We start from the raw sequence: 25,928 nt of genomic DNA on the forward strand, positions 1-25,928 counted from the left end.
TAAGGCTTGGGAATCACCTAACTGGAAGGGATATGAGCAATCACTCGAAGAAGAAAAGACGGTTGCTCACCTTTGTAACTGTTGTTCTTCGAGATGTGTTGCTCATATCCATTCCACACCCGCCCTCCTTCCCCTCTGTCGGAGCAGCCGGCAAGAAGGAACTGAAGGGCTGCTGGGTCGGCAGGCGTATATATCCGGCGCCATAGCGGCGCCACTCCAGGGGGCGTCCTGCCGACCCACCGAGTGTTGCTAGGGTAAAAATCTCCGATGAACGTGCACGCCGTGCGCACACACCTAACTGGAATGGATATGAGCAACACATCTCGAAGAACAACAGTTACAAAGGTGAGCAACCGTCTTTTTCTGAAGTGTTGAAATAATGACAACAGACACTTACAGCCCAGGGTCTGCAACCACTCCACAAAGCATCACAAGCATCTCTGAGCCAGGGTATTGTCTCACAATTACAGATGAGGGGACTAGCGAGGAAAAGAGACTACAGAGAATACATGACCTGCCCAAGGCTGGACAGTGAGTTAGTGGCACAGCTGGCAACAAAACCCAGAAGCCTTGATCTCCCATTCCCTGATCTGGTTGTTAGATAGTGTGGCTTAGTGAAGAGAGCACTGGAGTTGGACTCAGGTTCTATTTCCAGGCCTGCTGGGTCACTGTGGGCAATTTTCCCATCTGTACAATGGAGAGAAGGATACCAGGTATTATTATTAAATCTTTTTTTCGTCAAATTGTGGAGTGGAAGAAGTGCCATTTTATTCATTTTACCCATTCTAAATAGCTGCTTAATGGCTGGTTTTCCATTGCGCTGACCGAGTAGATCATTAACCATTTTTATCCACATAACAGGTTTCCTAACTGGGACTTATAAAACTGTTTCTTCTCCAAAGCATCAAAAACAATCTAAACTAAGGCCTTTGCACCAAACCAATGGCTCTGGAGCAGGTGGTGCTACTTTCACCCACAATGCATAGTACCCCAACCCCGACTTATTATTTAACATTTCAATTGCATTAGTGACCAACAGCTAGGTTGGAGCCCCACTGTGCTAGCTGTACAAACATTTAGTGCATGCCCCAAAGAACTTACAGTCTAAAAGATAAGACTAAAGGGCTGCCTGAGACAAACAAGTGAAGAAGACAAGGTAACAAAAATACCAAGACATTTGCAATTCCTACCCAGTGAGACCAGACATCGCAAACTGCAAGCCCCTATGCAATATGAGCAAGAGTATGGCAATCTGTTTCTGTTTCCTAGGATCCAGTCTTTATCTGCAGTGTAACCCACTGACTGCAAAGCCATTGTTTTCACAGAACAGAAGCTCTCTGAGCACAGAGCTTCAGGATACCTGCAAGTGAGGGTACATCTAGACTACCCACCATATCGGCGGGTAGCGATCGATTTCTCAGGGATCAATATATTGCGTCTCATCTAGAAGCTATATATCGATCCCTGAACGTGCTCCCATCGACTCCGGAACTCCACCAGCACGAACGGCGGTAGCAGAGTCGACAGGGGGAGCCACGGATGTCGATACTGGGCCATGAGGACAAGAGGTAAATCGATCTAAGATACTTTGACTTCAACTACGGTATTCACGTAGCTGAAGTTGCATATCTTAGATCGATCCCCCCCCAGTGTAGACCAGCCCTGAAATGTGCAGAAGGCAATACAGGGAGACCATCCAGGCTTCTCCTTCTGCTTCACTGGAAGAGAAATTCCTCTGTATCTGAGTTCATTATAAGTTGAACTGACTGTGTACATTCTTGTTACAAATGAGCAGAGTGTGATTGCATTGTGCCCCTACCAATTCAGTTTTTAACCCAATCAATAATATTTATACACCTCTACGCCGATATAACACTGTCCTTGGGAGCCAAAAAATCTTACCGTTTTATAAGTAAAACCATGTTATATCGAACTTGCTTTAATCCACCAGAGTGTGCAGCCCCCCCACCCCCACCCCAGCGCAGCACTGCTTTATCGCATTATATCCAAATTCGTGTTATATCAGGTCGCATTATATCAGGGTAGAGGTGTGTGTGTATATACATGTTAAGCCAACTTAAAATAATGTTCTTGTGAACTGAGAACCTGTGCTGTAGATATATGGTCATATACTGCCCCACCACTACCTTGCATAGTGGCAGGGATCATTTAGCAGGGCAAATGGAATTGCAAGAAATCCATAGGGGCACTTACTGAGATGCAATGGTTGTCTCCATGATGCATACCCTTACCACTTCAGGGTGACGACAGGAATAGATCTCTGATCTTCCTGCTCTAAAAGCACAAGCCCCTACCATTTGTGAGAAGACTCACTAGCCGCTAACAGAATAGGGCCCAGGTCACAGATCTGTGCAGTTCCAGCAATGGTACAATCACAGCTTCATCATAACACAGTGCTAGTGCAAAAACCTTGCTGAAAGGCCACCTCACTCCCAATGTGCACTCCAAGAGAGGAGTTGGATTCAATGGCTAAACATTGGCTACTCTCCCAAAGCTGGATATTCTGTCTCCCCAGACCCAGTGGTGAGCTGGTGTCATGCCCAACTTGCTCTGAGATTTGAAGGTCAAACTGACTCCCTTCCTTTACTGGTAACTCATATAACAAACCTCAGCCTGAGCTCTCTCGCCAACCCTGGCTATTCCTCAGGTTTCTTTCCTATTGCACCTCCCGGTGTCTGTAGCATTTGCCATATCCAGCTCTCCTGTCTTGCTAGCATAAACATGCTGCACCTGCCTCAGTGAGTCAACAAAATGCACTCGGCAGTTTTACATAGGGTTCTAACTCTACTAACAAGGTAGCTCAACAGAAGGGCCTTGGTTTCCTATGCAGGATCATAGACCTTGTCACACTTCCATTGGGGAGGACTTAATGTTCCTCTGGAGCATCAGCTCCTGCCCAGTGCTGGAGGGCAGCATAGGAGATCTTGGCTGGATAACAGCCAACCGTATAATAAATCAATAACTCCAATGCTCTCAGTAGCATGAAGAACTACAGGAGAAGCTGTAGGGGTCGCGCTGCCCTGCCCTGGCTTGGATGTGAGTCACATGCACAATGTTTTCCCACTAACTCCATGAGACCGTGGGCTCGGATGACTCATGGAGCCCCTGTGCTCCGCCTGTGGAGCACTCATCCCCTCCTCCTCCCTATAGCCATGGGAAATAGAACCAAAACACTACTTAAGTGCAGAGGTTTCAAATGTGTAATGGCCATGGAGTGATGCATAGAGGAAGGAAAAGACAAAGAGGCGGAGGAAAGTACTGCAAAAGGCAGTCATCTTAATTAGAATGAGGAACTGAGGCTTACAAGCCCCTAGCCACCTCCCGTGGCTGAAAGCCTTATAACATACACAAACTGAGCTAGGATTTTGGTCCTTAAGCACAGGCCAGGGAGGGAGGGAAGATTTCACAAGAAAGAAGAAAAAGGTAAAAATCCTGATTCTCTTCAATGTTAAAGCATTTGATTCTCTGTGATGCAAATCTGCAGAGTTATAGGTCATCTGGCCCAGAATGCTCACACTGTCCAAAGTTCTTCTGATTCGTCCCAGGGAACTGGGAAAACCCTTCACTGAAAACATTGTAATGAATGTATGGCCCCAAGAACTTTACAGCTCCCTCTCTGGATTGCAGCATAGCCATTCAAGGTCCTTAGGAATTTAAAGTTCACTATCATTGGGCAGGACTGAGTTCTGGGAATTCGCTTTCCACCAGCAGTCATACTAGGATGTATGTGGAAAGCAAACACACAAGGGGAGTGAATATGGCCAAGGAGACCTTGTTTAAAAATGTGACTGTCTCTGCAGTTCTGAGCATGCATCATGGGGAAGAGAAATTCTTTCTCCTAGATCTGCTAAAAATTATTATGTTTTGTCATAGTGGTAGATCAAAAATAAACATGACTTCCTGCCTTTCTGCATAGTTCTAAATCCTTAGATTTCTAGCTTTGGGTGTACATTCAAAAGAACTTCTGCAACAGCAAGCTGGATGGCTAACATCCGCAACCCTTTGAAAGTTTCACTCCAAAAAATATCCCTTCTATAGAAGTAATACTGAATAGCAAAGAAGATTTTCTGAAGCTACTATATATAGTCACTACTGGCTCACTCCAGCTTATTTTGTGTTGATTGATTGGGCTGTGAACTGCTGAATAAGGCTGTGTGAAATATTGGCAACTTGATACTTTTTGGGGTTCCTTCCAGGCCTGCATTGCTCTGATTGCTTGGTGTCTGAAGCTTTCATGTTTCATTGCAACTCCCTATCAGTCACAAGAAACTTGCAATGTTTTGCTCCAAAATTGCATCAGTTTGGAGAAACTGTTTTTTCACATGGAAGGGAGTCCATCTTGGGTGAAACTCTCAAAGTTTAAAATTCTGGATTTCAAAATTTCCTTGAGACAAATCCAACTTTGCATGGAAGTGCTGGAAAACGCTCTTTTTCACCACTGCTGAAACACTACCCAAACCGTCCTGGGATGGCTTAGAGAGACGTGTCAGGGAGTTTTACAGAACCATTTCACTTCCACAGGTCTCTGATGAAAGAATCAGGACTCCGCTCCACACAGAACCCTCGAGGAATTACTGCTGACCAGGGGCCAGATCGCAACTGCCCCGTGGCCCCTGGTTGCCAGCTAGGCTGGTGCACTAGAGCCGGAGGATAAGCAAGTGCCCCCAACCTCCCCTAGGAAATATCCTTGGTCCATTCCTAGAGCCAGCTCCACCAGCTCTGTGCTGCCAGCATTCTGGGATATGGATGGGGCTGGGGGAGGCAGGGGTGAATCGAGCCAGGAGGCTGAACGGCTGGACATGCACCCCAGGGATTTCTACACCCTTTACAGTAGCCCAGAGGGGCCATTCCAGAGGTCAGGGATGCCCTAACTCGTGTCGGGGCCAAACCAGTGCCCAGTCCCTGAAAGCAGGGGTTGTGCAACCAGCTCTTAGCACCCAATCCCCTAAATTTACTACCACGAGGAGTCTCATGAAGCAACAGAGCCTCCTCGTCCTTGCAGGAGACAGGGTGATGAAGGTGTCTGGGCAGGATTGGGCCCCTGCCTTCTAGAGAAGAGCAGCCGCCTCTCCCTGTCCTCTCCACTCTGCTGCCTCACCAGCCTGCCTCTAGGGGTATGTCTACACTGCAATCATGAGGTGCAATTGCAGCCAGTGTAGACGTACCCATGCAAGTCTTAATCTAGCTAGCTCAGAGGCTAGAGCAGCGAAGCCAAAGCAGCTTCACTTCTGATTCCTTTCCCTTCCAACAGAGATAGTTTCTCCTTCCCTTAACAAACCTGGATTCTTGGGTGTGTGCCAACCTAGGCCAGATACTGACTGGGGGCTGTGGCTGGCCAAGTCTACCTAAGGAGTGGGCGTCCCCTAGTCCAGTCTGAGCACAAAGGGGGAACCCAGAGAGAAGCACTGCTAGCGAAGGGAGAACAGACACTCAGGGCGAGGTTGTGCCCTCTGCAGGGGTTGTGTGTCACTGCTGCACTGTTCCAGGCAATGCATGGGGAGGACAGTGACATGGCACAGTCTCTAATGCAGTAGTGGCCAACCTGTAGCTCTGAAGCCACATGCGGCTTTTCAAAACTTAATATGTGTTTCCTTGTATAGGCACCGACTCCAGGGCTGGAGATACAGGGGCCAACTTTCCAATGTGCCGAGGAGTGCTCACTGCTCAATCCCTGGCTCTACCACAGGCTCTGTCCCCACTCCACCCCTTCCTGCCCCCTCCCCTAAGCCTGCCATGCCCTTGCTCCTCCCTCTCCCCCCCCAGAGCCTCCTGCATGCCACAAAACAGCTGATTGGGAGATACAGGGAGGGAGGAGGAGGCACTGATTGGCAGGGCTACCGGTGGGTGGGAGGTGCTGGGAGCAGGGTGGGAGAGCTGATGTGGGGGCTGCTTACATATTACTGTGCCTCTTTGACAACGTACATTGGTAAATTCTGGCTCCTTCTCAGACTCACGTTGGCCACCCCTGCTCTAATGTGTTTAAAAAGCACATGGGCCCTGCCAACAGAAACCAGCCGATAAGCTGATAAGCGCCTGAGTCAAAGCAGAGTGTCTTTTAAAGATCAAGGCTGAAATGCTGGTCCCTTTGAAGTTAGTCAGAATTTTGCCATTGACTCAGAGGGGTAAGGATTTCCCCCCCACAAATACACAGTCTGTTGTAGGCAGAAGAGGGCAAGTTCCTGAACTTGAGACAGTCACACTTGTATGCGAACAAATCCCCAGGGGAAGGAGAAAGTGACAGCTGAGTGAGGCTTTCGCCTTTCACCTGATAGAACATTAAACAGGCCTTTGTGCTACATACAGGCACAGTGGGGAAAGCCTCAGGTTTAAAATGCTTAGGAGCAGACAGTCCATTGGCTGGGGTTAAGCAATCCAAAAAAGGAGTCACGAATGAACACAAAGTGTTTGCTCATTCATTCATTGGGGCAGATCATTCACTGTTCCTGAGAGTTCAGACGGCTGCAGTTTTACTGGTGAAATACCGGCCAAACCCAAAAGAGTCATGGATTTTATCACAAGCGACTATTTCTCTGAAAACATGGACTGCAAAGGATGTTATTTATTATCTGTCACGGGCCACATTGTACCTGACAGGCACAGGCCTGAGTTAGGGGATGGCCAGACCTGGAGGTGAAGGAGCTTAGGTGTAGATTTCACAGTCCTTCCCAGAGCACAGAATCAGAGCAACGCAGAGCTGGAAGGGACCCAAAAAGTCATCAAGTCCAGGCCCCTTCGCAGAGGCAGGGCCAAATAAACCGGGACCATCTCTTACAAGTGTTTGTCCAGCCTGTTCTTAACAACCTCCAATGATGGGGATTCCACAAGTTTCCTTGGAAGCCTGTTCCAGAGCTCAACTACCCTTAGAGTTAGGAAAAACTTTTTAATATCTAACCTAAAACTCCTTTGCTGCAGATTAAGCCCATTCTCTTTATAACAGCCCTTAACATGTTTGAAAACTTGTCAGGTCCCCACCACCACCACCGTCTTCTTTTCTTGGGACTAAATACGACCAATTTTTTTAACCTCTCTCTACATGTTAGGTTTTCTAAACCTTCTATCATTTGTGTCGCTCTTCTCTGGACTCTCCAATTTGTCCACATCTTTCCTAAAAGGTGGCTCCCAGAACTGGATACAGCACTCCAGCGGGGACGTCACCAATGCTGAGTGAAACAGGACAATTACCTCCTGTGTCTTACATACATCACTCTTGTTAGTTAATACATCCCAGAGTGATATTAGCCTTTTTCACAGCTGCATCACATTGTTGACTCACATTTCATTTTTGATGCACTAGAAGCCCCAGCTCCTTTTCAGCAGTACTGCCACCTAGACAGTTATTCCTCATTTTGCAGTTGTGCATTTGATTTTTCCTTCCTAAGTGAAGTACTTTGCAATTGTCTTTATTGAATTTCATCTTGTTGATTTCAGACCAATTCTCTAATTTATCAAGGTGGTTTTGAATGCCAGTCCTGTCCTCCAAAGAACTTGCAACCCCTCCCAGCTTGGTGTCATCTGCAAATTTTATAAACATGGTCCCAACTCCATTATCCAACTGGATTAACAAAACTATTTAATNCACTTGCTGTCTCACCAAATGGCAGCTGCAGCCCATTAAAGGTGCAATACCCAGAAACAGTCTCAACACTCAGAAGCTGCTGAGTAACAGATCCCTGTAGTTAGTTAGTTAAGTCTTTCCCAGTGTGACAAAGTTCCTCTTCTACCTTGGTGGGTCCTGCGCTTATTGGCGGATTTGCTCACCTCACAGATTCACCCTGTGGGTCGGGAAACAGCCCAGAGACCTTCACCTCTGGTTAAAGCCACAGTCCAGGTCAATTCCTCCTGTGTTTGATCAGGAATTGGGAGGTTTGGGGGGAACCCAAGCCCTGTGGACTGCAGCTGTCCAGAGTGCCTCCTGGTACAGTTGCACGACAGCTACAACTCCATGGGCTACTTCCCCATGGCCTCCTCCCAACACCTTCTTTGTCCTCACCACCAGACCTTCTGCCTAATGTCTGATAATGCTTGTACTTCTCAGTCCTCCAGCACTATGCCTAATCACGCTCAGCTTCTTGCACGCCTCTTGCTCCCACTTTCTTGCACACACTTCCTCTCCTCTAGCTCCCTCTGACCTGACTGGAGTGAGCCCTTTTACAGCATCAGAGGGGCCCTTAATAGTCTCACCTGACTCTTAGCAGGTTAATTGGAGTCAGGTGTGCTCATTAACCTGGAGCAGCCCCTGCTCTGGTCACTCAGGGAACAGAAACCAGCTTCTCCTGTGGCCAATAGATCTCCCTTCTATTCCTCTGCTGTAGAGGGGAGGAGGGAGAGGGCTGCTGCTGCTATTCCTGCTAAGCACTGGGCCCTTGCTGCTGCTGCTCCCTTGGCTGGACCAGACACCACCGCTTCCATCCTTGCCTCCCCTCCTTCTCTGCTACCCTCTAGTTGGCTGGCTGCTGATCCCCTCGCCCACCCCACTCAATTGCTGCTGTTACTCCACCTACAGCCCTGGGGGTGAGGGGAAGGCTGCTGAAGGCCTGCTTTCCAGAGAAGGAGGGGAGTGAGGGACCCAAGCTCTTGTTGCTGAGGACACCAACATCTGAGCGGGGTCCCTGCTGCCTGGACACCAGACCACCACCACCTGGAGCTGCTGGGACTAACTGTGGCTGTTGCTGGGGAGCTGTTGAAGCCCCGAGGAGAAGGAGGAGGAGAAGAGGACCACCCACTGCTGGAAGACCATGTGAGGACCGTTGTGGAGGGGGCTTTACTGGACTGAGTCTTTTTCGAACTGTGCTCTTGTGCTGGGGGTTTGGACTGTGTCTGTTGGGACACCAGGGGTGTGGCGTGGAGCCTGCCCCCGGTCCATCCGTATTCCCCTTCACCCCCACCACCATTGTTGCCCCCTCCAACACCCCTGCTGGCTGCTTTCCTTCTACTTTGACCTCCTGCCTTTGGGACTGAGCTGCTCGCCAGGCTTACCACACCCACTTCCACCATTTGAGCCTGCAGCAACAGCAGTCAAGCATTGACTTTTTTGCATAAGTGCCCATGGGCGCACCTCCCTCCGCCCTCTGGGCTGACCTCCTTTCCTATGCCATATTTGTCTGCCCCACCTGTTTCCTTCTGCGGCCCTCATTGTCCTGCCCCAGCTCTGCAGCTAGCCCCGTGGTCCTTCCCCCCTGTTCCTAGCTCGCCCTTTTCCCCTGCCCCCACCCTGTGATCCCCCAGCCCTGACTGGTCTCTCCCCTCATGCACCCACACCCCCTCCCATGCGCTTGTGCCCTTCCCCCGTTTGAGTTTGCCCTTGTTCACTGAAGCCCCTTATGCCATTATCCCCCGATCCCCTAGTGCAGCTAGAGGAGCCGGAATTCCCCCCTGAGTCAGTGACCTGACACCCTTCTGCCCCTAAGTCCTTAGCTGCTCCCCACGCCCCTTTAGCCTTCCCTTTCTGGCACCCTCCTCCCCTGCCTGCAGCCTAGCGGGGAGGGGCGGTCGCCTCCTCTCCTTCCCCTCCACTCGCTGTTTGTCCCCCTCCCCGCTCTCGTTATGGCGGGGGAGATCCCTCGCGATGCTCCCACCGCCACTCCTCCACCTGCCTCCATGTCCATTTCCCAAGCCTCTACCTCGACCACCACTGCCAATCCACCTACCACCACCCCTCCTGGGGCACCAGCAGTGGCGAATACCGGGGAGACCTCCGCTGCTGCCACGTCCCTCGCCCCTTCGATTCGGGGGGAGCCCCCCCAGCCGGTGGGAAAGGTCTGGGTGGGAAGAAGGGTAAGGGCCCCGCTAAAAAGGCCAGGCCCTCCATGGCAGAGACTGCTCCCGCTGCCGCAGCCCCACTACCAGCCGCAGCATCCCTCCCTGCTGCTCCCTCCACCAGCTTTGCAGGTGTCCCTCCCCTGCTCCCCAAGGTGTACGCCCAGGTGGCAGCAGCCCCCCCGCCTGCCGCTGCTCCTCCGACCGCCACTTCCACTACCATTTATAGCAGCCGGGGCCCCTTCCCCACCTGGACCAGGAAGCACGGCGTCCGTTGCCTCCTGGTGCCCGCCTTGCCCCACGTGGAGACCTATGTGCAGGCGTTGGCGAGGTTAGTGGGGTCCACAGCCATCGTGGCAGTCTCCAAAATGTACGGGAGGGTGGTCTTCTTCCTGGCATCGGAGGCCGCCGCCCGGAAGGCGGTAGAGACGGGCCTAGTGGTGGGGGGCGTGTTCATTCCCCTGGAGCCGTTGGAAGACCTGGGGGTCTGCTTTATCCTGACCTCTGTCCCTCCCTTCCTGCCCAGTGCCATCCTGCTGCCCGCCCTTTCTGCCCTGGGGCGCCCCATCTCCGTCATCAGCCCTCTCCCGTTGGGCTGCAAGGACCCTGCCCTCCATCACGTCCTCTCGTTCCGCCGGCAAGAGAGGCGCTCGAGGGGTCCTTTCTGGTCCCCTACCAGGAAGCCCACTACGGGGTGCATTATTCAACGGGGAAGGCCCGGTGCTACCTCTCCTGGGTGATGAGGCACATCCGGACGGACTGCCCCTTGGCCCGGCACGGAGGAGCATCCGGGACCCCCGAGCCCTGGCAAGGCACCGGCCCTGTCATCGCCGAGACCCCTGGCTGCCCAGCACCCTAAGCTGCCCCTCCTCCTTCTCAGTCCACAACTGTGGAGGAGGGTGCAGTGGAGATACCGCCAGGCGTGGGAGAGGGCCCGCCCCAGGGGGAATCCTCCCTCATTCCTGCTACCCCACCATTGCCTCCCCGAGTCCCTGAGCCATTGCCCTTGCCCCCCGATCCGACCGCTGTTAGCCAGCCCCCGGATGATGCCATGGAGAGCTGGTCCTTAGTGCAGGGGAAGCGGGGCAAGCGGAAGGCTCGGGCCCCGTTACATCCTTCGGATTCAGAGGCCCCCGGGAAGAGCAGGAAGGGGGGCACCGATGACCAGTTTTCTGCCTTGCCCCCTGATGACTCCCATTCTGTGGTGCCGGCTGGGGACACCGTGGCAGCACCAGAAGGTGACACCGCCCCTTCTCCAGGGTCCCTACCCATGGAAGCCCCCGAGGGAGCCTCTCTCGCCCCCTTCCCATCTGAAGTTCCTGCAAGCGCCGAGGTGGACGTCGCCTTGGGTGCTGGTGGGGAGGGCCCTGGGCTGGTGGACGTTGATCTCCCTTCCATCTACGAGGAGATCGAGGCCCTGGGTCTGACCCCAGTCACGCAGGGGGAGGACGACCATTTGCCGGCAGGCCTCAATCTGGGTGACCCCACCCCGGTCCCCTTGTCCCTGTGTTCCCTTCCTCTAACCGTTGGTTCTGCTCCCACCTCTGAGGGTCCCCTGGAATCTTCCTTCAGCCAGGCTGCAGGTGATACCCTGCTGACGGCCGCCGAGCCCATTGAGGCAACAACCGGTGCCCCGCTGCCAGGACCCGGTTCCCAGAGGGTGTCCCTCTTGGGTGTGGAGCACCCAACCTCCTTCCCAGGCAGGGACCCCGTTGACGACCATCCATCTCCTGATGCTGGGGCTACCACCCAAACCATAGTGGCTGAGCCCGGCATCGTTGGGGGTCTCCTTCCTACTCCCCAGATCTCTGAGCCCAACCAGGAGGCGCCACCTGCCAGCGGCCCGACTATTGAGGCTCAGGATCCTACTTCTGCCCCCCTCCCCGGTTCTCTTCCTGATCCCCGCTCTACTCCTATCCCCTACCCTATTCCTGATGCCAGCCCTGTCCTTGTCCCCTCCACCTCCCGTGCTGCCAGTGCTGCCCCTGGGGATACTCCCCAGGGAGTGGTTTTAGCTGTTTTTCCCCTTCCCAACTCATCCGGAGCTGCTGTTTTCCTTACGCCGCCCCCTGTTGAACCAGGGAGTGGGGCAGGTCGCGTGGCGTCAGCCCATTGGACGCCACGTTGGGGGTCTGCCCCCTGCCTGCCCGCCTCGGTGGGCCACGGGGCTGTGACAGGGGCCCCACTGGGGGACAGTCATAGATCAATGACCCCGCCCCCCTCATGCGCTGAAGGAGGAGCTGAGGGAGTTCCTTGAGGACGTCCATGGCTCCCGTAACAAAGTCCAGCTTGCACTCCAGTGGTGGGGGGATTTCCATCAGGTCCTCTAGGCCGCGAGGGCCCTCATGGGGGAGGGTAAGAGGACCGGGAAGCACGCCGCCGCAGCCTACAAGCAGATCCGCCTCTTCCGCGACTCTTTACTCACCTACAGGGTAGGTCACGGATTGCTGCGCGGTCCGACGGAGGCTGTGGGCGTGTCTGCTGGCGGGGATCCCCCCCAGCCCTCATGGCACCAATCATCTTTGCCACATTAAACACCCAGGGCTATAGGATGGGTCTCCGCAGGAGCCAGGTGCTCTCCTTCCTTCGGGACGGGGGGTACTCTGTGGTTTTCCTGCAGGAGACCCATATGGATCCGGCCGCTGAAGCTAGCTGGTGGCTGGAGTGGAGGGACAGGGTCTACTTTAGCCACCTCTCGATCCACATGGCTGGAGTGGCAACCCTGTTCTCCCCAGACCTACGGCCCGAGGTGCTGGGGGTCGCCAAGGCTGTGCCGGGCCACCTGCTGCACCTCCGGGTCCGTATGGAGGGGCTTGTGGTTAATCTTGTCAACGTTTACGCCCCGACATAGGGCCCAGAGAGATTGCGTTTTTATCAGCAGACGTCCACCTTCCTCGGCTCCCTGGATCCTGGGCGGGGACTTTAACACCACTCTCGAGGAACGAGACCACTCGGGGACCGAGCAGTGCCCAGCTGCCGCGGACATCCTCCGGGAGATCATCGATCGTGACTCCCTGGTGGACGTCTGGCGCGACCACCACCTGGATGACGTCTCGACGTTCACCTTCGTCCGGGTGGAGGCCTATCGGTCGCGCCATTCCCGGCTGGACCGCATTTACCTATCGCGTTTCCACCTTTCACGGGCCCACTTCTCCAGCGTTCGTCTGGCCCCCTTTTCAGATCACCACCTTGCCACCATGACGGCCTCTCTCTGCGCAGAGAGGCCGGGGCAGGCCTATTGTCACTTTAATAATAGTTTGCTGGAGGATGCAGGCTTCGTGGCATCCTTCCAGGAGTTCTGGCTCGCCTGGCACGGGCAGAGAAGCGCCTTTCCCTCGGCGCAGTGGTGGTGGGATCTGGGGAAGGTGTGCGCCCAGTTCTTCTGCCGTGACTACACCCAGGGTGCCAGCCAACGGAGTGATGTAGCGATAGGGCAGTTGGAATGGGAGGTCTTGGAGCTGGAGAGGTGTTTGGCCACCAGCCCCGAGGATCCATCCCTCTGCGGAGCATGCCAGGAGAAGCGGGAGGAGCTCCAGGCCCTCAAAGACCATCGGGCCTGGGGTGCCTTTTTTCGATCCCGCATCCGCCTCCTTCGGGAGATGGACCGCGGCTCCCGCTTCTTCTATGCCCTGGAGAAAAGGAGGGGGGCCAAGAAGCACGTCACCTGCCTCCTGGCGGAGGACGGCACCCCCCTCATGGATCCGGCGGAGATGTGTGAGAGGGCCAAGGCCTTCTACGCAACTCTTTTCTCCCTGGATCCGACCAATCCTAACGCTTGCAGAGCGCTCTGGGACGGTCTCCCGACAGTCAGCACGGGCGACCAGGACCGGCTAGAGCTGCCTCTCACTCTGGCCGAGTTCTCGGAAGCCCTCCGTTGCAAGCCCACCAATAAATCTCCGAGCATGGACGGGCTGACCGTGGAGTTCTACCGCATGTTCTGGGACGTCCTCAGCCCAGACCTGGTCACTGTCTGGGCCGAGTCTTTGCAGAGCGGGGTCCTCCCTCTGTCGTGCAGGCGAGCCGTGCTCACCTTATTGCCAAAGAGGCAGGACCTCCGTGACTTACGGAATTGGCGTCCCGTCTCGCTCCTCAGCACAGACTACAAAATCGTTGCAAAGATCATTTCGATGCGGCTAGGGTCTGTGCTGGCAGACGTGATCCAACCAGACCAGACCTACACCGTCCCAGGCTGCACGATCTTTGATAACCTGTATCTGGTCCAGGACCTTCTGGAATTAGAATGTAGGGATGGTCTGTCCTTCGCCCTCTTGTCTCTAGATCAGGAGAAGGCGTTCAACAGGGTGGACCATGGGTATCTCCTGAGCACTCTGCGAGCATTTGGCTTCGGACCCCGGTTTGTGGGTTTTCTCCAGGTGCTGTACGCTTCTGTGGAGTGTCTGGTCAGGCTCAACTGGACCCTGACCAAGCCGGTCAGCTTCGGGCGAGGAGTGCGGCAGGGGTGTCCCGTCTCGGGTCAGCTGTACGCTCTGGCGATCGAGCCCTTCCTCTGTCTCCTTCGTCGGAGCCTGACGGGGTTGGTGCTTCAAGAGCTGGGGCTGCGGCTGGTCCTGTCAGCGTATGCCGATGATGTGCTCCTCATGGTCCAGGACCCGGGCGACTTGGAGCGGGTGGAGGCTTGCCAGGCCATCTACTCAGCAGCCTCCTCTGCTCGAGTCAACTGGGTCAAGAGCTCTCGCCTGGTGGTCAGGGACGGGTGGCAGGCGAGCTCCTTCCCACCTGTGCTTCAGACCATCCGGTGGAGCATGGGTCCACTGCTCTATCTCGGTGTTTACCTTTCTGCCACGCATCCGTCTCCGCCAGAGAACTGGCACGGTTTAGAGGGCAGGGTGACGGAGCGGCTCCGGAAATGGACAGGACTACTCCGATGCCTCTCCCTTCGAGGGAGGGCGCTGGTGCTCAATCAACTGGTCCTATCCATGCTCTGGTACCAGCTCAACACCCTGGTCCCGCCCCGGGTTTCCTGGCCAAACTCGGGACGACGATTCTGGAGTTCTTTTGGCCAGGGATGCACTGGGTCTCTGCAGGGGTCCTCCACCTGCCCCTGGAGGAGGAAGGACAGGGCCTGAAATGCCTAAACACTCAGGTCCATGTCTTCCGCCTCCAGGCCCTGCAGAGACTCCTGTATGGTGCAGGTAGTCCAGTGTGGAGTGTATTGGTGCACGCCTTCCTCCGCCGCTTCCGAGGGCTCCGATACAACCGGCAGCTCTTTTACCTCCATCCGAGAGGTCTTCCGGGAGACCTTTCTGGCTGCTGTCTTCTACCAAGACCTCGTCTGGACCTGGAAGCTCTTTTCAATGACCAGGCGTGGGCAGCCAATGGGGAAACAAATCTCGGCGAAGCCCTGCTATACATCCAGCTTTGTGTACCAGCTAAGCGGAGTCCCTCCGCGGTGTGCCAGGGCTGGTCTTGGTGGGATCCGGGTGGAGACTCTGGACTTACGACCGGGAGACCTGCTGGAATCCCTGCGCTCGTTCAAGCGCATGGGGCTCTCAGGCCTTGTGCTCCCCGGCCACGTACTTCAGAGGTGAAGGCCGCTTACTGCCGTGCTGCTTGGGCTTGCCTGCCGGGTCCTGTGACGAGGGCATGCCTGCCCCTCCTTCACCTCAGGCCTGGACTTTTTATCACGGCCTTGCCTCGGTGACCTGGCCCCCTCACCCTTTCCACTATGACCGGACTGCAACAATCTGCAGCCGGCTTCGTTCCCGCATGCCAAGGAACCCTGTCACCTCACTGCGGTCAACCTCCACTCCTCACCTTAATCCACGCTTGACACTCAATGGCGGGCCTCCTGCCCCTCTGAGGGTGGGGCCGCTGTGGGCCTACTTATACTGCCCTGGTCCGAGGCCCACCGGGAATGTCAGTTGGTGGCTCCTTCAGGGCCGTGAGCAAAGGGCGTGTACTTGGCATCGGTTTTACCCCTCGTTCCCAACAACCTGCCCTTTTTGTGCAAATATAAGAGACTCGGGCGCACATTTAATTTAAGGTGCGCAGAGCAGATGCATGCGCCCTGTCCGGCTCCTCTTGAACCCTTTCTCTGGTTTTTGGTGCACTGCTTTTCCCCTCACTGTTATTTCGACGCCGTCCCCATCCGTGACCACAAGAGATGCGGGCATCTCCTTGTCAACCTCTCTGGCCCTGGCCAAACTAGCCATCTACAAAACCAGGGAGAGGAGGTTGGCTGATGGGATTTCCTGCGACCGTGGGGCCTATTTCTGCTCCTCCGTCCATTCACGCATCCGGACTGAGTTGCTCTGGGTGGCGTCCACTGGCTCCCTTGACGCTTTCGAGGAGCAGTGGGCATTGTCTGGGGTTCTCTGCTCGGTGTCCCCATCAGGTTCCCTTCGTTTAGCCCTATGACCTCACTCTCGATCCTGTTGTTCATTAGTTGTTCCCCGTACTTATTTGATATCATGGACCTGTGGATCTTCCCCTTAGGCTGGGGGGAGGTCCTTTAGATGTGGGCGGGCTTTGCCCGCCCACCTCCTGAATACCAATAGGACTACTCTGCTGTTCCCAACTGGCCTGGGTCTATCACACCAGTCAGAAAGACTAATCAGCTCCCCAAGCTCCACAGTTATTTTTCTTGCTCTTCTATTAATCCCTTTCACTTGTATACATCTGTTGGGTGTCAGCATTCTCCAAACGGGATGCAGAATTTATATGCAGTCTCACAGGACCCATGTAGAGAGGCCTCCCTGCTCCAAGACATGATCCCGCTGGTCTTGAATCACCAAATCACGAGGTGAAGTCCTGGCCCCAATGAAGTCAATGGCAAAATTCTGATAGACTTCAGTTGGGGCCAGGATTTCACCCAGTGCCTCTTTCTTGCAGCCATATCCTCATCAGCTCAGCTGTAACTTGCTGTCCTCTATCACCGTTAAGTCTTACTGCTTCCTACATCCTTCCTGGCCATTTGAGCTCGATCCTGCAGGATGTGGAGTGCTCCAGCCCCGAGCCAGAAAAGCACATAAGCATGTCAGTGGGACTGCTCATGTGCTTAAAGTGAAGTGCCTGCTTCAGTGCATTGCTGGATAGGGTTGTCCTCCTTGGAGCTGCCATGTGTAATGAGATGATTGGCATAGCTTTGCATATTGATCACTGGTGAAGGACAGTGGCTGGCAGCTCAGCCTGGAGCAGCTCCCCTATTCTGTGTCCCCCACCCTCACCCCCCACTCAGTCACAGCCTGCCACCCCCCTTTTCTGTGCTTCCCTGCCTCAGTTCCCCTCCAGCCTTTTCCTCCTCATTCAGCCAAGTTCCACACACACACACACACACACTCTCCTCTGCCCTCCCTGTCTATTCCATTTGCCATCATCACCACTTCCTCCTTGGGGCAGGTTCCACGCTGGCAGCCACCTAACACCTTGCAGCATAGTTGCCTCTAGTGGCCATCAGGTGTAACTGCAGCTCAGCCAACCACATGCAATTCAGGCTGGGCCGCCAGAATGCATAATACCGGGCTGTCCCACCTCTGCCTTGAAAGGTGGCATTGGGGGGAAATCAGGGAACTGCAGACTGCTGAAGACAGCAGGTTCCAGTTACTATTTTCTACCATCTTTCCTTACAATCATTTAATTGTTACATCTAAGTTCTCTACTCATTGCTGAGAACAACCCTCACAAGCGCAACACACACATGCTATAGAACTAGCATAGGCTTTACCTCTTGGACAGAGAAAACAGATCAAGTACTAGATTAGGACTCGTGAGACCTGGGTTCTAGCCCCAGCTCTGCTGCTGGCCCACTGGATAACTTTGGGCAAATTGCATCCCCACTCTGTGCCCCAGTTTCCCCATTTGTAAAATGGGGATGAAGATGCTAACTTGCTTTGTAAAACACTCTGATATCTATGGATTAAACGTGACGTATTATCACTAAAGGGTAGCACCCTTTGAATGGACAGCTCAGCCCACACAGGCAACAGTCAGAACCTTGCCACCACTAGGGCTAGCTCATGCCCCTGCAGGCCAGAGTCGGGGTGAGTGGCTCAGTGTGGGGGGGACTGGCCAAAGTAGGGGAGTGAGTATTCCAGTAGCCTGATTTCCACTAAACTTAGGCCCACAGGGTGCCCTTTTGGTGCTGTAGGCAGGGGAAGCTCTAAGATGCCCTAAACTTATTCTCACCCTGAAGTCACTGCCTCGTCCTTATGTCCAGAATGTTTGGTCACTGCCTCACTCTCGTATCCAGAGTCATAACACTTAGATAGAGGAAATCAGGGTTTTCCAATTCTCACCCACATCAATAAGGTTCTGCCCACTGACACCTAGATCATTCCCTGGAATTTTGGAATTAATCAGATGCATTTTTCAAAAAATTACCATGAGACAGCCAGAGAAATGCCATGGAGTTGAATGTAAGGGCTCACTTCACTTGCCCAATTTATTAGTACATGAACTAACATGAGAGCGGACCCTTTAATACAACATTACACTCCACACACAAGTTAATATATAGAAAAATGATGGCATACTTCCTATGCATATGAAATACAAGTTTTTTTCTACATGGGCTACTTACTCTTGATTCCAGATAGTTAACAAAAATGTAAAGGCAATATAGCCAACCCAAGCATTCAAAATTCATGGCCCCCCAAAATCATGAGCTTAGCTTAAAAATCATTACATTTTAAGAAAATACTAAATTTGACATTCTTTCTATTTGCTACCTGCTACTTTCTGAGCCATAGGGTGTCACATTTCCAAGCTTTTCTCATCAACACTGAGGGCTAGAAATTTTTTTTTTTTTTTTTTAAATGAAAGTTGAGATTTTCATATATTCACAAGATTCTCGGAGCTGGGACTTTAACTTAAACACCAAATATCATGAGATTCACAATAAAATCATGAAAATTGGCAATGCTGTAAAGGGTAAATGAATTTTGAAAAATTGGAAAAATTTCCATGAGAAATTACAAATATTTCAGCATTTGTTTTCATCCCAATTTGGGACAAAAAGTCAAAATATCAAAAAGTTTAATGTAATAAAGTTCTGAAAATTTTTGGTTCAGAAACATCAGAAGATTTCATTTCAATAGTTCCAACCAGAGGAAACATTTTGACATTTCTGAATCAACATATTTTGTTCCGGTTTGTGAACCAAATTGAAACACTTACTTTCAGGTTGGCTGGATATTAATCTGCTTTCCTTGAGGTGCCCTGGTACCTTATGGGAGTTGTAATTTTTGGTGGCTCATGCCCCATTCTTCTTTATGGGCTGTGTTTTCCAGCCAAACAACATCTCACATGATGCCCACTGGTCTCACAACTTCCATGATGCACCACAGCAGTTCAACCAGAGAGAAGACCACAATGCACCCTGGGAGATGTAGTGCAACCAAGGAGCCCATAGTCTAATGGATAATATGGGACATGAGGAACATAGGAGATTAATGTTGAATTGACCCAAAATGAAATAGTCAACATCAATATGTTGGGGATGATACAAAATAGTTTATTTTGATTTTCCCAAAAGAAAACATTTCTGCTGGAAAATTTCAATTTGTTCTCCTGAAACTTTATTTTCTGTTGAAAAAATATTTTGAGAGAAAATCCCAAACCATCTCTACTAAACATATCTTAAATTCCCTCACCACAGCCAGATTAAACAGTTAAAGCTTCATGCTCATTTGCTGTCTAGCATGTATGCTGCTTGTTTACTATTGGCACTTTGCCTAGCTTGGGCACTGAAACCAGTCTAGTTGGTTTCAGTCCCTGGTTCTCACGCAGTAGCCCAGGGCTCCAGTGATGGGGATATTTTTACCATTTCATGGTTGTTCAGTGGCCCATGTGGAACAAATCGGTGGTCATGGCCCTAGTCAATACTCTTTGCTAGAAGTCACAGCAGGAAGGCAAGGGGGAAATGGACATGGAGACAGAGCTATGGGGTTAGTTCTGTACATTTGAGTCAGGGTTGTAGGCCATGCACCAAAGGGGAAGCTTGCTCCATCACTGTGAATAATCAAGAGACGTCAGTCTCCAAGGCTGTTGATCTGGCACTTGTCACCAGTATTAGTTTTTTAAAAAAATAAGTAATTAAGACAACATGATGACATAGGCAGAACGTGTGCAATGACAGCACTGCAGAAGACAGACAGGAAGACCATGTGCCCTATGACTGAGTGGGCGCAGCATTTGTCATGCTTTATTTTTGGCTCTGGTAAGATGACATTGCTTGACCTCAGCCCACATCTGAGACATGTATTGCCTCAAAAGAGTTTTGACTTTTCTAAGGGGACTAATGAAAAGTGTGTTCAGAGCCAGTTTTTGTCAAGGAGGCAGCCCTTGCCCTTCGCAACAAGTCCAAAGGGCATCCCTTCTTCATAAGAGTAGTCTCACTACCTTGCGGGTGGCACTGCAAAAGCTAAAGCCAGTTATCGCCAGCAGGGAGAACACTGGATTTAGGTATTTTTCTGCATCTATGGCTGGATCCAACAAATGCTTATTCAGGTGAGTAACACAGTATAGTCCAATGCAACTTGGCAGGATCACTTCCATGAGTAAAGACCAAAGATGGTCCAATGATAATAAGCCTATCTACCTTTCATATGACACTTATCAGTAGACATCTAAGCACTTTACAATGGAGGTCAATATCATTATCCCCATTTTCTAGATGGAGAAACTGAGGCACAGGGTGGTAAAGTGACATAGGCCAATGGCAGATCCAGAAATAGATAACATTATTTGATAATTGACAAATTTATGAACTGTCTCTTTTTTTTATCTAATGATTTATTTAACTATTCTTTTATTAGCCCAGCTTAAATGAGGCCTACTCACATGAGTAAGGCACTGAAAGATTGGTCCCTTAGGGTGAAATTGTGCTCTACTGAAGTCAATAAGACTTTTACCAGAGACTTCAGTGGGGCAACGATTGCCCCCAATGTCTATGATTCTGTCATTCTGAGCCTGTAAAGTTAAGTAAAGAGAGAGGAAAACACAGGAAAGTATTAGTGGGAGGTACCTAATCCGGGCTGACAATACCCTAAATTGAGATCATTATGCAACCCAAAAAGCCCAGGCTTGGTTACATTCCCTTTCACTTAGAACACAGTTCACTCTTTCCATCCCAGAAGTAGAATTTATATAGGGAAACCACCACAGGCGGTGCTATCTATGGGCCCGTGGTGCCTGGGCACCAGGAATATTCCTGGCCCAGGGCCCAGCTCCTGCACTGTTTGAGGCTGGGTCTCTCCCTCGGCCCCACCTTCTGTCCCTGGGCACTCCCCCCTGTGCATCCCCCAGGCGATTTAAAAAGGCCCCAGGACCCCGACCCACCACCAGCAACACAGCAGAGCTAAGCAGCTTCCTGCCTGCTCTCTCCAGGTGGCTGCAGGCCCCTCTTTGAGGCCCCTGGGCACGGTAGGTTGGGTTTGTGTCCATGTGCACTGTTCCCACCCCAAGCATTCCTGCAGCCAATAGGAAGCTGCATGGGCAGTACCTGGGGGTAGCAGCATGCGGAGGCCCCCCAGCCCACCCTGCCTAGGAGCCCCAGGTAAGCGTCGCACTTCCCCATCCTCTCCCAGAGCCTGCACCCCCACCCCTTTCCCACATACCCCTCCCACTCCCAAACTCCCTCCCAGAGCCCAGCCTCTTACCCCTTCTGCACCCAAACTCCCTCCCAGACCCTGCACCCTTCCTGCACCCCAATTCCCTGTCCAAGCCCAAGGCTGCACCCCAGACCTCTTCCCCCCACTCAAACTCACTCCCAGAGCCTTAGGCAGGTGAGGGCAGAGTTTTGGGGGGGCAGGCTCTGGGCGTTCTGGGCACCACCAAAATTTCTACAAACCTGCCACCCCTGGAAACCACTGATGTCTAAATCTAGGTGTACATGTCATCTCTTCAAAATGGAGGCAACAGCCTATCCCATTACTGATACCTCTAGTCTAGGGAGAAGATGCATTAAACTTCAAGCCAAGAGACACTGAGCTAGTTCAGTCCCAACTCTTCTGCTGACTGCTGTTGAACGATATTTCTCTTCGTAGTGGTCTCTTCTGGCCTTAAAATCTCTGCATCTCTTGACTTTTCTATTCCTCTTAAAAGATAATTATTCTGTTGGAAAGATCTATTACCACGGAGCTAGCATCTGAGACCACTAACCCAGTGGTTTTCACATAGACTCATGGGTCTGCAGACTATTTCTCAGATTTCAGAAGTGACCCGCACCGCCATTCCAAATGTCTTAGGGGTCCACAAATGAAAAAAGGTTGAAAGCCACTGGTGTAAACATTTTAAGAGGCCCCATGTGCTTGTGCTATTACCCACCTTCAACACTGATGATGGTCACTCGGGATCTAGTTATTAAGCACTGTTTTCTTTTTAGTTTTGACAAGTTATGAAACATTTTTACATACCAAGGTGACATGGAACAAGAGTCTTTAAAATACAATAGTGTTTTTAAAAGGGACATGAAAGTAAAGACATACAAAAGGCCCATTGCTGTTATTCAGAAAGTGACAGCAAGTAAAAAAAGGGGAAATGATACTTACTAGCACAATTTTATCTTTTGTTCTAAATGACATCTGTCTGAAATCACAGTGCAAAGTGGCTAAGCCTTCTCTGACTGAAAAGGGCCAAATGGAAAATGGGGTCTGGTGGTGAGAAACAATCAAAGAGCCTCACTAGCTGAAATAGTGTAGCTCTTCTTTTGTGGTTCACGTTATCAAGAATAAGTTGTACGTACACAGGACCGATCCCCACACCAGACTGCTCAGAGCTCGAGAGATTCAACCAAATGATCTTGTGAAATGAGAAAATAGTCAGTTGGAGACAAGTCCCAAAGTAAGATGCTGGATCAAAACATCTGGGAAGTTTGGTTCCAAATTCTGCAGCCTGCGTCTCTCTCCATAAGCAGTTCTCTGCTCTGACTGTACAAAAAAACCCAATGTTCTGGTAAGCATAAAAAACAACTAGGTCACTGAATCAGAGCTAGAAGCGTTCTTGGGTCCCCTACTCCATTCCTCTCCAGCCAGGCAAGGACCACAGCCCCAAATGACGAGGCTTCAGCCAGCTCCATTGAGAGATTATTCTACTGCCTGACAGATCTTACTGACTGAAAGCGTCTCCTGATATTCAGTATACATTTTCCTTTACTTAATTTCATCCCATACACTCTAGGTCTATTCACTCTTAGCTCCCCTAATACATACATAAATTAACAGATTGCAAAGCCAGAAGGGACCATTGTGATCATTTAGTCCTGTATAACACAGTCCAGAGGAGAATTTCCCCAAAATAATTCCTAGAGCAGATTTTGTAGAAAAACATGCAATCTTGATTTTAAAATTGTCACTGACGGAGAATCCACCACGACTCCTCTCCCGCCTGGTTGTTTGTGCCCTTCCATGCTTGTAGAGGGCATCCTATTCCCTCATAACTCTCAGTTGGTCAAATTCTACATATTTACTTTCCTTTATCATTCCATTTAGTCAATCTCTTCTGTCTCCTAATCATCTTTGCTCCTCTTCCCTGAATTCCCATTGATCTGATACATTATTTACAGCTTTCAACCATGCATCTAGTGTTTGAACTGGGAATAATATATCACAAGGAAAATCTAAAAACATATAGATTTACAGTGTGATCCCAGACTATATGCTATACAAAAACTAAGAACTTAGTTAATGTTGCTAAGTGCAACTCCCCTCCCACCCTTTGTCTTGTCTCTTTAGATTGTAAACTCTTTGAGGCATGGCCTGTCTCCTCTTCTGTGTTTGTACAGCACCTAGCACAATAGGGCCCTCTCTTGGTTGGGGTCCCTAAGTATTCCCTAAACAAAAATAAGAGAAGATGGACCACGAAACATACTGATAAATTTGGAGAGGGCTGTGCATTGTCTGAAGGACAGGTGTCTTTTCATAGGATACGGTCCTTGGTTTCTGCAGCAATGTGATTAACATAACAACATGCTCAGTTCAGACACAGCATGAACAGGCGTGACTCCATTAAAGCAAATAGATTTAAATCAAGATTGAATTTAGCCCAGTGTGGTGTTCTTATTAGAACACATTTCAGTTGTGTGGGTTTGCTGCCTTTATTTCAAAGCAGTCCCTTCTATACTGCATTTTGGCAAATCATTAATTCTTTCTTGGGTTCTTAAGGGCTTCTCTGTTTGCTTTGCTTTGAACAGCCTTTCTGTGCACAACAAAAGCATAGTTATGGAACGTTAATGTTTGGCCTGCTTTCGTTCTTTCCACTGGAGGGGGAGGGGAGAAGCTTGCAATCACCTTGTCAAGTCAGATTCTGCACTAATATACCCTGTACACCTGTTGGAGTCAGTCGGAGTAACATGGGGGATAATGCAGTGACGAATTGCACTTATAACGTGCTGTCCAGCCATCAGTGAAATATTGTTCCCTGATGCTAAGTAGAACATTGGACGCTGCTAGTTACCCACAGGCAGTCTAACAACAAAAGCTAATCTCTGAGAGAGACCCTCAAGAAGACCAGAATGGAAGCCAGGTCAACGTAAATCACTCAAAAATAGAAGTAAATGAGAGTTGGAGGCAATTACAGCAAATCAAACAACTCTACTAAGAACAGCCGCCGATACATTCTGCACCTATAATCCCTCTGCTGTCTCTAGAATAAAGAACACAGACTCGTGTGTATCCATGCTGCTCCACTCTCTCCCGACAGCCCAACACCATGTTGAACTTTCACAAAAGCCACTGCCATTTGAAACTGACTCTATCAAAACAAAGTGTTTGGTCAGTACAACAGACACCACCTGCTTTGCTACAGCAGTGAACCCATCACTTCCAATTCCAAAGCAAATCTGAAAAGCAGGTGACATACCTGGGCATGCAGGTTCAGTGACTTCCAGTGCTAGCAGTTGCTATATCCAGGATAACCAGCTTTTCTTCTTTTGTCTGTGACACAGCTATCCTGCCAGGCATCTTAAAGTGTTCAACAGCTCCCACTCTGCTCTTTAAACTTTCCACTGTGAATCACTTGGTTAGCTACTATGCTTATTTCCTGGGGAAAGCAGAAGTGGAGAAGCACAAAATGAAACACAAGCTACTGGAGCCAAGAGGCACTCAAACCAGCTCAGATGACTCAGAGCAGCTCAGCTGGTGTATAGAGCTGCCAGGAAGATGGGCTTCTTTCTGGTCCCATACATCAGAGAGTTTCCTTGCTCCAACATTAACAAATAAATGGTGTTTTCTTTACGGTTTGCTGAATTGCTAGGGCAAGGCGCCAGCTTGATAGCCCTGGAGACTTGAAGCCCTCTCTCTCCATCCACAGGACATGGGCAAGAAGCAGCAGGAGCTTCCCACACCAGTGCGTCTCTGATCTGGAGATGTCACCTCTAAATGCTGTCAAGTCTTTGGCCACCCTGCTGAGCTTGCTAACAATGGGGTTGCTTGGTGGCTTTATGAAGCCGACAGTGTAAACTGCAATGATGACACAAATGAACTTGGTGACCCACCTAGGAATAAAAAACAAAGGGAGTTTGCCTCCCCCTACTCCCTTTCATAACAACAGGTCTGGAGGGATTTTTGTTTAGCTTTTAAGTTTGCCATTTATTTTATTTATTTTTTTAATATTAAAAATTCGGGTATTTTCTAGTCTGTTCCACCTGGCAGATTTTGTGGGCAGCTAGAGAACTAGAATTATGTCATCACAGATATCAAGCAAGTGAAACCTGATTAATTAAGGAGGGAAGGGATTTTATTCAGAGTGTTTAGATCCTTTTGGTTTTCGTTAACACCTATTTAACTCAAATGCCTGAAAAACAATTGGGAGAAAAGATGTCTTTGTTAAACGCCCACTTTCTTCCAGCAAAGCCAGGGCAGAGCAGACGTGACACTCTTGATATTTCCAAAGCCACATGTCCTCATGGTACTGTATGGAAAGGACTCTGTGTCTGGGGCACAGCTGATTTAACAGGAGAGAGCAGAGGATCTTCCTCTTCTTCTCAGCCACTGGCAGCTCCGTTTCCACACAGCAGCATGCCTGGTGCACAACATGTTTTCCTTGCTGCATGTGCGAGTGCAGTTAGTTACCAAGGAGGAAGGTAGTGAGGGAGCCAGCAGCAACACATTGTAGGCCAAGTTCCTCCCTGGCGTAAAACCAGTGCAGTTTAGTCCAGGGATTAATCCAGCCCTGTAGCTGTAAAGCAAGCTGTA

General features: G+C 50.8%; 1 protein-coding gene across 2 annotated transcripts in view; it reads right to left on the reverse strand.

Moving 5' to 3' along the window:
• WDFY4 (WDFY family member 4) overlaps positions 1-24,783 on the reverse strand; it is a 279,998-nt gene extending 255,215 nt beyond the window's left edge. For both annotated transcript variants that reach the window (XM_075072902.1, XM_075072901.1), the window contains exon 1: positions 24,595-24,783. The gene's annotated coding sequence lies outside the window, so the exon portion shown is untranslated. The remainder of the gene's footprint in view (positions 1-24,594) is intronic.
• Positions 24,784-25,928: the final 1,145 nt, after the last annotated feature.

The sequence above is a fragment of the Chelonoidis abingdonii genome, chromosome 16 (assembly GCF_003597395.2).
Source record: "Chelonoidis abingdonii isolate Lonesome George chromosome 16, CheloAbing_2.0, whole genome shotgun sequence".
Lineage (NCBI taxonomy): Eukaryota > Metazoa > Chordata > Testudines > Testudinidae > Chelonoidis > Chelonoidis abingdonii.